Source organism: Erinaceus europaeus, chromosome 9 (assembly GCF_950295315.1).
Source record: "Erinaceus europaeus chromosome 9, mEriEur2.1, whole genome shotgun sequence".
In the NCBI taxonomy this organism is placed as follows: Eukaryota; Metazoa; Chordata; class Mammalia; order Eulipotyphla; family Erinaceidae; genus Erinaceus; species Erinaceus europaeus.
In genome coordinates, this window is record NC_080170.1 from 24,271,197 (window position 1) to 24,283,461 (window position 12,265).

Here is a 12,265-nt window from a genome sequence, read left to right on the forward strand (position 1 = left end):
TACCTTCCTCATGACTTGTGTGCATAGTCATTCTTTGATGTGAAATTAACAAATAATACAATTTGCATATGACTACATAAGAGAGAAATACAAATCATTGCAGCAGGATACAATTTTAACCGTGACTCTCCGCTGAAGGAGACTAATGAAATGTAATGAAGGTTCTTATATTCCTACACACAAAATGCCAATTACCTCTATTCTTTCTGGAGAACAAGATCTCCAGACACATTTACTTCTATAAAATGAGTATATTTAAATAGAAGGCAATTTAGGGAGTGAATCAACAGAAATGTTCAGGAACATCGTGTTCTGGAAACAGTGCATCCTATATTTAATTGGAGGAAATAATTGATATTTCAGAAAGAACTTTTCATAATGAAATACTATGGTAAAAAAGTAAAAGTATGTATTTTTTGCCAACTTAGAGTTCTAAGTTTGTGGTCTGATCTCTCCATTATAAAACAGCCCAAATGTAGACTTTATTATTATTATTATTATTATTAGTTGTAGTAGTAGTAGTATATGAAAGAACTGAAGGAAGATATAAAATTAAACAACTTTCTCTCTATGATTTTAATTGCCATTATTTTCTTGGTTAGAGTACCACTGGCATCATCTTGTGGACCAACAAAAGTCATTCTTTAGGATCTTTTGCTCTCTTAGTCTCTGTTTCTTTTGTTTTAGATGAAAGAATGAGAAAGAGTGAAGTTTCAGTAATACTCGCTCTTCTTTCTTAAGTGGGCAGGCAGTACAGACAATGACACCAGTGAGGTAGTTCATCCTGTAGAGATGAAAAGGGTTCCTTAAACTGCCTGCACCATCCTGTACAACGGGTAGTTCCATACGTGACACCAGAAAGTCTCCTTTCTTTACTGCCCAGCAATGCCCCCAATTGAAAGACAAATATGAACTTGGGATTGGAAGCTAACAAATGGCACAGTTTTTTTTTTCTAGGAGTTAAGGGTAACAGGGTTAATGAATTACAGATGAGCTTGTTTACATGAGTGAGTACTGTTTGCTTTCCTTGCCATCAGTTTTATCCTTTCCCGTTAGGCTAAGTTCACTTTCAGTGGACATGGGGGCAGGGAGAGGAACAGAACTCTAAAATACTGTGTAATATTTCAAAGAATCTCTGTTTCTAAATATGCTGTTTGTAGAAAGGTTAACTTCTTTTTTCCTTCTACTTTATTGTGTGTGTGGGTGATACTTAATGGTTTGCAGTACAGTTGTTGACACATACATTCAACCTCTCATCTACTCATGATATTTGTCTGTAAGACACTCTGTTCCCCAATCTCCTTTTTTTTTTTTTAATTGCTTCCAGTTATTGCTGGGGCTTGTGGCACTATCAATCCACCGCTCCTAGCAGCCATTTTGTTTTTCATTTTCTTTCTATTTTTATTTAATAGGACAAAGAAAACTTGAGAGGGAAGCAGGGAGAGAGAGAGAGAGAGTCCCCTGCAGACTTGCTTCACCACTGGTGAAGCATCACCCCTACAGGTGGGGAGCAGGGACTTGAACCTGGATCTTTGCACACTGCACTTTGTGTTTAACTGAGTGTGCTACCTCCCGGCCCCCCCAAACTAGGTTCTTTTTCACCATCATGCATTGGGACCCTAGAGGCCCTCCATCCCATCCTTTTCCCTTCTTCCCTAGAGTCCTTTGCTTTGTGCAATAGAAAGGTTAATTTCTTTCTTCCCCCCCTTCTTTTATTGAATAGAACTGAGAGAAATTGAGAGGGGAGGGGAAGAGAAGGACACCTGGAGACCTGCTCTACCACTTTCGAAGTGACTCTCCTGTAGGTGGAGAACCAGGGGCCAGGAGCCAGTTTCCTTGTGTGGGTCCTTGTGCTTAGTACTATGTGCGCTTAACCCAGTGAGCCACTGCCTGACCCCCAGAAAGGTTAATTTCTAATGAACTCTATACAACAAGCCTTGGTGAGTGATAGGAAATGTTTCTGTAACAGGGGGTCCTAGATTAAGGGCAAATTTGGTGTAGGCTTGTGTGTGAGGATGGTGGTGGTGTGGTCTTGTCATATAGCTGAGAAGAATTTAGAGCTTGTGATCTTGGAAAGGTTTGGGCATAAGTATCAGATGAATAGGGTTCTTCCTCTTTTGGCCTCACACTAATAGAATTGACCTGAACTAGAGTCACCTTTATATCCACTGAGAGTTGACCCAGAATAACAGTGGTAGAAGGGTATCCCTAGGATGGACAGAAATCAGTGGTCCATGGGAACTGAAGGCTTATTATTAAAGGAAAGACAACTTGAATATGAATAGATTTGATTCACAAAATGTCTGAATATTTTAATGGGCCTTCATGGGTTTAAAATAAACACATTTGGAAGACCATTGACAGGAGGAGTAAGGCACAGATTTAGAACTATGTCTTTTTTTTTAATTTGTTTGTATGTTTGTTTTGTTTTGCCTCCAGGATTGATGCTGGGGCTCAATGCCTAAACTGTGAATCCAATGCTCCTGGAGACCATTTTCCTCATTTTGTTGCCCTTGTTGTTGTTGGTATTATTATTGTTGTCATTGTTGGATAGGACAGAGAGAAATCAAGAAAGGAGAGGAGACAGAGAGGGGGAGAGAAAGACAGACACCTGCAGACCTATTTCACCACCTGTGAGGCAACCCTCTTGCAGGTGGGAAGCCAGGGGCTAGAACCAGCCTGTCCTTGTGCTTTGTGCCTTGTGCACTTAACCCGCTGCGCTACTGCCTGACCCTCAGAGCTATGTGTTTTTTAATCGGCACTGAAAGCAAAATAGGTGTGGCTCACTAAGATGCTTATAGAAGGCTTCATCTGTGAAAGAGGCTTTTTCTAACAGATTGAAATTTTGAAGCATCATTAACATCAGCTGGCTTCTTAGCCAAGGTATCTAGATGATTGTTTCAAGAATCCATTACAGTGTGACCATGAATTCAGGAATGGAGGCTATGGAGGCTTGCTCTCACCAAGACTAAACTGGATTCTTTTTCTTTATTGGGGGATGAATAGTTTACAATCAAAAGTAAAATGCAGTAGTTTGTACATAAATAACATTTCTCAGTTTTCCACATAACAATTCAACCCCCACTAGGTCCTCCTCTGCCAATATATTCCAGGACCTGAGCCCCCCTCCCTCCCACCCAAGAGTCCATTACTTTGGTGCAATACACCAACTCCAGTCTAAGAAGAATAAACTGAATTCTAATCTTATGAGTGTCCAATGGGACTGTAGTAGAGGACAGCTGAGTTCCTGTGCCAGAAATTTAGAGAGCAGCCAGCTGGCTGCAGACACAGAAGGGCATTGGCTGTGCTTGTTCATCCAGCGATAGACTTTTTGAGGAACTGATTTGTATTCTAATCCCTTCAGGTCTCCTCTCAGCATTTTGTTCTATGGAATACAGATTGCTGTATCCATGACACTGCACCTCTGATCAGGGACTGCATTTATAACAGAGGGAATACATGTTGGACTGGTGTCTGTGGAATTCTCTTCTTATTCTGTGTCTAATATCTCCAAAACCAGCTCTCTTGATAGAACAATGTAATGACCTGAGGAGCTTCATGGTGCCAAACTAGAAAATAACCCTCTGAGATTCAGTAGTGGTCTTTTAGGATAGCTACTAGTATTTGATTCCACCTACCTAGTCAGAATATTACTGAGAACCAAGGGCTTGATCTCTCTTGCTATTTTGCCCAGTATTCTTCTATTCTTCTGGTAAAATTTCTTTTCTTTCTTTCTTTCTTTTTTTTTTTTATCTGAGCCTGGCATCTAATATGCAGGTGGACCCAGGTTATTGTCTGGGGAGATGGTATCATAGTTGGAAAAAGGACTAGAAAGCTGGATCAGGGAAAAGAGTAGCTCCCAAATATGGGGAAATTATATAAATATTGTTTTTTGAAACTGGTAGAATCTCTTTTTAAAAAATTTCTTTTTGGGGGAATTAATGTTTTACATTCGACAGTAAATACAATAGTTTGTACATGCATAATACTCCCCAGTTTCCCATATAACAATACAACCCCCACTAGGTCCTCTGTCATCCTTCTTGGATCTGTATTCTCCCCACCCACCCACCCCAGAGTCTTTTACTTTGGTGCAATACGCCAATTCCAGTTAAGGTTCTACTTGTGTTTTCTTTTCTGATCTTGTTTTTCAACTTCTGCCTGAGAGTGAGATCATCCCACATTTATCCTTATGTTTCACTTAACATGAATTTTTCAAGGTCCATCCAAGATCAGCTGAAAATGGTGAAGTCACCATTTTTAATAGCTGAGTAGTATTCCATTGTGTATATATACCACAACTTGCTCAGCTACTCATCTGATGTTGGACACCTGGGTTGCTTCCAGGTTTTGGCCATTACAAATTGTGCTGCCAAGAACATATGTGTACACAGATCTTTTTGGATGGGTGTGTTGGGTTCCTTAGGATATATCCCCAGGAGAGGAATTGCAGGATCATAGGGTAGGTCCATTTCTAGCCTTCTGAGAGTTCCCCAGACTGTTCTCCACAGAGGCTGGACCAACTGACATTCCCACCAGCAGTGCAGGAGGGTTCCTTTGACCCCCATAACCTCTCCCATTTGCTGCTACTACCTTTTCTGATGTATGATATTCTCGCAGGAGAAAAGTACTTCATTGTTGTCTTTATTTGCATTTCTCTGACAACCAAAGACTTGGAGCATTTTTTCATGTGTTTCTCGGCCTTTTGGATCTCTTCTGTAGTGAATATTCTGTCCATGTCCTCCCCACATTTTTGGATGGGGTTATTTGTTGTCTTGCTGTTGAGATTTGCAAGTTCTTTATATATTCTGGTTATTAGCCTCTTTTCTGATGTATGGCATGTAAAGATCTTCTTCCATTCTGTGAGGGGTCTCTTGGTTTGGGTAGTAGATTTTTTAGCTGTACAGAAGTTTTATAATTTGATGTAGTCCCATAGGTTTGTGTTTGCCTTAGTCTTCTTTGTAACTGGATTCTTTTCATTGAAGATGTCTTTAAAATTTATGTGGAAAAGAGTTTTGCCAATATTTTCTTCTAAGTATCTGATAGTTTGTGGTCTAACATCCAAGTCCTTGATCCACTTGGAATTTACTTTTGTATTTGGTGAAATATAGTGGTTCAGTTTCATTCTTCTGCATGTTTCAACCCATTTTTTTCCAACACCATTTGTTGAAGAGACTCTGCTTCCCCAATTTAATAGTCTGGTCATCTTTGTCAAAGATTAGATGTCCATAGGTGTGGGGGCTTACTTCTGGGCTCTCAAATCTATTCCATTGGTCAGTGTGTCTATTCATGTTCCAATATCAAGCTGTTTTGATGACAATGGTACCTATAATACAATTTGAGATCTGGGAGTGTGATGCCTCTGGTTCTTTTCTTTCTTCTCAAGATTGTTTTGGCAAGTCTACATCTTTTCTGGTTCCAGATAAACATTTGTAGTATTTGTTCTATTCTCCTTGTTGGGTTGCATCTTGGGGGAGAGAGAAGAGACCAGAAACTCGTGGCGGAGATGGAATGCAAATCTTTATTCATGCAGACACCCCAGAATTGGGTATGAGCATAGAGGTTTATGCCATGTGGAGCTAGCAAAATGGCCACTTCCCACTATGCCCAACAGCCCTTCTCTGGGTTGGGTTGTGGAAGAGAAAAGAGAGTGAAAGTGGAAACAGGAGAGGCTTTTATGGGAGAATTCTGGAAGTGACAAGTCGGGACAGGATTGGCTAGGAAAGGGGGTGGAGAGAGGCAAAAGGCATGTTGAGAAGGTGGAAGCGTCCTTAGCAACTGTTGCAATGGTTTTAACTGAATTAGCAATACCCTGAGGCGATAACGTGGTGGAGATCTGTAAATAATACTTGCATGGAAATATAGTGGTTTGTGGGTCCTGCCAGTGTTCAACCACATCTGCACAATTTCCCAACACCCCTAAAAAGCGTGTTTGGGATCTTGATGGGGATAGCATTAAATTTATAGATGGCTCTGGGTAGTATCTTCATTTTAATGATGTTAATTCTGCCAACCCATGAACATGGAATATCTTTCCACTTCTTTGTGTCTTTTTCAATTTCCTTGATTAGTGACTCATAATTTTCAGTATACAAGTCTTTCACTTCTTTGCTTAGGTTTATTCCTAGATATTTTATTGTTTTTGTTGCTATAGTAAAAGGAATTGATTTCTGGACTTCAACTTCTTCTAAATTAGTGTTTACATAGAGGAATGCCACTGACTTTTGGATATTGATTTTGTAGCCTGGCACCTTATTGTATTGCCTGATGATATCCAAAAGATAATTGCTGCATTCTTTAGATTTGTCTAAGTATATTATCATGCCATCTGCAAATAGGGAGAGTTTGACTTCTTCTCTTCCAGGCTGTATGCCTTTAATTCCTTGCTCCTGTCTGAATGCTATGGCAAGAACTTCCAACACTATGTTGAATAGTAATGGTGATAGTGGGCAGCCCTGTCTAGTACCTGATCTGAGGGGAAGTTCTTCCAGTTTTTAACCATTGAGTATGATGTTGGCTGTAGGTTTGCTATATATAGACTCCACTATTCTTGAGGAATTTTCCATCTATTCCCATTTTTTGTAGTGTTTTGATCATAAAGAGATGTTGGATTTTGTCAAAGGCTTTCTCTGCTTCTATTGATATGACTATATGGTTTTTGGTCTTGCTTTTGTTGATGTGGTGGATCACATTGATTGATTTATGTTTATTAAACCAAACTTGCATGCCTGGGATAACCCCCACTTGGTAATAATGAACAATTTTTTTTAATATACTGCTGTATCTGGTTGGCTAGAATTTTGTTCTGTATTTTAGCATCTATGTTTATCAGAAATATTGGTCTGTAATTTTCTTTTTTGGTTGTGTCCCTGTCTGCTTTTGGTATCAAAGTGATGTTGGTTTCATAGAAGCTGGAAGGGAGCATTCCAGTGTCTTCAATCTTCTGGAAGACTTTTAAAAGTAGAGGTATTAGTTCTTCTTTGAAGGTTTTGTAGAATTCATTTGTAAAATCATCTGGTCCAAGACTGTTATTTTTGGGGAGATTTTTGATAACTATTTCAATTTCAGTAGCTGTGATGGGCCTGTTCATGCTATCTACTTCCTCTTTACTTAGTTTTGGAAGTTGGAAGGTATCTAGGAAATTGTCCATTTCTTCCAGGTTCTCTAGCTTGGTGGCATATAGTTGTTTATAGAAGCCTCACGTGATATGTTGAATTTCTGTGATGTCTCTTGTGATATCTCCTCGTTCATTTACTATCTGATTTATTTGGGTCGTCTCCCTTTTTTGTTTTGTGACTCTGGCTAAAGATTTGTCGATTTTGTTCACTCTTTCAAAGAACCAACATTTAGTTTCATTGATCTTTTGTATGGTTTTCTTATTTTCAATGTTATTGATTTCTGCCCTAACTTTAGTGATTTCTGTCCTTTGGGTTCCTTTGTTCTTCTTCTTCTAGGTCTTTAAGATGTGCAATGGGACTGCTTATTTGTGCCTTTCCTTGTTTCCCAATCTGTACTTATATGGCTAAGAACTTCCCTCTCAGTACTGCCTTTGCTGTGTCCCAAATATTTTGATAGCTTGTGCCTTCATTTTCATTAACCTCTGGAAACATTTTGATTTCTTCCTTTATTTCCTCTTTGACCCAGTAGTTGTTAAGGAGTGTACTGTTGAGCTTCCACATTTTGGGACTATTACTAATCTTTTGTTGATTGTTAAGTGTTAGTTTAATTCCACTGTGGTCTGAGAAGATGCTTTGAATGATTTCAATGCTCTTGAATTTGCTGATACTTTCTTTGTGGCCTAACATATAGTCTATCCTTGAGAATGACCCATGTGGACTTGAGTAAAATGTGTATTCCAGTTTCTTGGGATGAATGACTCTGAAAATGTACAATAGTTCTAGTTTATCTTTCTCTTCATTTAGCTCCCTTATGTCTTTATTGATTTTCTGCCTGGATGATCTGTCAAGTTGAGAGAGTGGGGTGTTGAAGTCCCCTACTATTAACTGTGTTGCTGTTCATTTATTGCTCTAGCTCTTTCAGTAGACGTTTGATGTATTTAGGTGTCTTCTCATTGGGTGCATAGATGTTACTAATTGTTAAGTCCTCTTGATTGACTGATCCTCTGAACATTAAGTAGTTTCCATCCCTATCTTTTTAAATTTTATCTGTTTTAAAGTCTATCATGTCAGATATGAAAATAGCTGTTCCTGCCCTTTCTTGTGGGCCATTGGCCTGTATGATAGTTTTCCATCCTTTCACTTTGAGTCTATGTTTGTCTTGTTGAGTTAGGTGGGTTTCCTGTATACAGCATATTGTTGGGTTGTGTTTTCTGATCCTTCTTCCTACTCTGTAGGTGAATTAGTAGGTGAATTCAGCCCATTGTAATTTATTGATATCAAAGATTGAAGATATTTTAACATCATCCTTGTAGAGTTTTAGAGTGTTCTGATATATAGCCTATTTATGGTGGTCTGAATGTTTATAGGAGAACTTTCAGAACTTCTTTCAGGGCAGGCTTGGTGATAGTTGATTCCTTCAACTGTTGCTTATGTAAGAAGGTTTTTATGCCTCTATCTAGTCTGAATGACAATCTAGCAGGATACAGTATTCTTGGTTGAAAGCCTTTGTAATTGAGTACTCAATAGATATCTTGCCATTCTCTTCTGGCCTGTAGTGTTTGTGTGGAGAAGTCTGCTGCTAATCTTATTGGTTTTCCTCTGTAGGTGACTCTTTGTTTTTCTATTGCAACCTTCAGAATTCTTTCTTTATCCTTATTCGTTTCCATTATAAGTATGATGTGTCTTGGTGTCTTTAAGTCTGGGTTAATTCTATTTGGGACCCTCTGGGCTTTTTGAACCTTTATGTCTTTGATGTTGTCTAGACTAGAGAAGTTCTCAGCTATTATGGCCTGAAGAATGCTTTCTTCCTCTCCCTCTCTTTCTTCCTCTGGTAAGCCAATAATGCATATATTGTTTCTTTTGAAATCATCCCATAAGTCTCTGTTGTTCTCAGTATCTCTTAATCTATTTTTGAGATCTCTTACTTCTTTTTTAGTTGTCTCTAATTTGTCCTTGATCTTGCTAATTCTGTCTTCAGCCTCATTGATTCTATTCTCTCTCCCATCTACTGTTTCGGGAGTTCATCTATTTTGTTACCCTGTTCTGATATTGTTTTAGCTTGTTTAGCTAGTTGTGTTCTTAGTTCAGCTATTTCAGCTTTCAGCTATCTAATAACCTTGAGATGATTAGTGTTTTTTTCCAGAGTCTTATTTGTTGTTTCTGTATGTCTGATGACAATTCTTTCAAACTCTTTACTCACTCCTGTGATTACTTCCTTAGCTAGTGTTTGGATGTTGACCTCATTATTTTGTGCTTCGCCCTTTATGGGGGGGCTTTTAGTTGGACTCTTGTCCTGGTTCATTTCTCCAATATTTCTTCTAACCATTTTATATATTATGTTATAAGTTCCCTCTCTCAGTACTTTTCAAATTAATGGTCACTGTTGCCTGGATTGACTTGTCTAAGTAAGGTAATAAAAAGGTTCACAGTTGTGGAAGTTAATAGTTGTTTCAATAGTATTTTAATCCCTGATTTGGAGCTCAGTGGCTTAGAAGCCTCTTTTGTGCTTTTTCTTCCCTGTAGGCTATGGCAGCCTGAGGGCGTTTAAACTATGAGTAGGCTTCTTAGCTTAATCACAAATCTATTCCTGCAATTTCAATTAACTCTATCCCCTCTGAAGATTCCTACAGGCGCTTCCACCAAGCCATCTTCAAAGCATCTTCCCAAGCTATTCCTCGTGGGAGACGTGCTAACTATACGCCTTGTCTTGATGCTGAATGCGAGCAACTACTAAAGCAGTATGATGAGTCGGGCGACCCAGATGTGGCTGACCATCTCATTGCCTCCCTGGATGCAGCACGCCAAGCCCGCTGGCAACAACTCACGGAAAGTCTGAACTTCGCCCACTCAAGTAGGAAGGCCTGGAAGCTTCTTCATAGTCTGGGTGCCAGTAGCCAACCCTCTCCCGTCTCCCATCCTCCCATATCTCCAAATTCAGTGGCCAGTCACCTAACTCAAGTTGGACGTGCTAAGATCGACCCAGCCTGGAAAAGAGAAATTTCCCATGAGTGGTCATCCCACTTCCGTTTATCTTGTCCATCTCCAAAACTCTCTCCCTTTACACTGTCTGAACTGGAAGATGCTTTGAAGAGGGTTAAACTGGGAACAGCTGCTGGCTATGATAACATCACCCCAGAACTCATTCCCAACTTGGGCGCCGCGGCAAAGAAGTGGCTAACTACATTCCTGTCCCACATCTTGGAATCTGAATCTATGCCCAAAATTTGGTGTCATGCGAAGATAATAGCAGTTTTGAAACCAAAGAAAGACCCAACACTGGCCGCCAGCTATAGACCAATTTCTCTCCTCTCCGTGTGTTACAAACTCCTTGAGAGGCTGCTTCTGTCACGTACTTCTCCTCTTACAGAGAAATTCCTATCACCCGCCCAAGCTGGTTTCCGCCCAGGAAGATCTACCTGTGAACAAGTCCTGGCCCTCTCAACTTACATTGAAAATGGATTCCAGAAGAATTTAAAGACGGGTGCTGTCTTTGTTGATCTCACAGTAGCCTATGACATGGTCTGGCACCGTGGTCTCCTAGTCAAGATCTCAAGATGCCTGCCTCCATGGGTGGCCAACACTATATCGTTTCTTCTCCAAAACAGAAGATTCCGGGTGCATCTGGGTGACAAGTCTAGCAGATGGAGACTTGTCTCAAGTGGCCTCCCCCAGGGCTCTGTTCTGGCTCCTACGCTATTTAATATTTACATCAATGACCTTCCAGAAACTTCTTCAAGGAAGTTCATCTACGCCGATGACATCTGCTATGCAACTCAGGCATCCACATTTGACATCCTCGAGGAAACACGAAAGACATGTCTTTGATATCTGATTACTGTAAAAAATGGCGACTAATCCCTAGCACTGCAAAAACGGTATCATCTGTTTTCCATCTAAACCATGCCTTGGCCTCGCGTGAGCTTAATGTGCAGCTTTACATCAGGCTCAACCTGACGCTGTTGACTGGCTACGGAAGAAGGGCAAACGCTAGAAGAAGAATGTGCAGTTTGACGATATAAGAATCCGGCATGAAGCCCAGCCAGTCTATCTTGGCGTTACTCTCAATCGCACCCTGTCATTTCACGAACATCTCATAAAAACTGCAGCAAAGGTGGGCGCGAGGAATAACATCATTGCAAGACTGGCCAGCTCCTCATGGGGCACGAGCGCTTCCACACTACGATCATCATCTCTGGCATTATGCTATTCCACTGCAGAATACTGTGCCCCAGTATGGTTCCGTAGCTCCCATGTCCACTTGGTCGATTCCAAATTATATTCCTCCATGAGGATGATTTCTGGAACCATCCGTTCCACCCCGGTTCCATGGCTGCCAGTTCTTAGCAACATCACCCAGCCAGATATTCGTCGGGATGCGGCATCATCTAAGTTCATTTCCCACGTCTACACTCGACCGGACCTGCCAATATACGCGGATATCTTCGCCCACCCTGTCCAACGCTTGACGTCTCCTCATCCAATCTGGTCCCCTACACCTACACTGAACTTCTCTGTTCCAGACTCTTGGAAACAGAGTTGGCAGTCAGCTGAGGTAAAGAACAAACACCTCATCGCAGACCCCTGCAAGCGTCAACCCGGCTTTGACCTAGCACGTTATGATTGGGCCCTCCTCAATCGCTATCAAACAGGCCATGGCCGGTGCGCCGCTATGTTCCATCGCTGGGGAGCCAGAGACGACCCGAATTGCCCCTGCGGCTACAGACAGACTATGACCCACATAGTCAATGACTGCCACCTCTCCAGATTCAAAGGAGGTCTCGAAACTTTACACCAGGCTCAACCTGACGCTGTTGACTGGCTATGGAAGAAGGGCAAACGCTAGAAGAAGAAGCTTAATCACTGACTCCTGACCAAGAGATAAAGCAGGGTGTGGCATTGATAATCCAGTGGTTATGCAAAGGGACGTTCACATCCCAACTGCTATGCCACCAAGGTATAGGTCTTCTCCTGAGTTTCCTGGTTAGTTTTCTGTCCCCTGGTGTCAGCCCAGGACCTCCCTACCACTGCTCCAGATTCTGAGGGTAGTAGCAATGGAGACTCAGAGTCTCCTGTCTTGTTTCGGTCCCAGGTGGTCTCCTTTGGTATTCCTAATTGATCCGGGAGACAAGAGGAGAGGAGAGAAACAG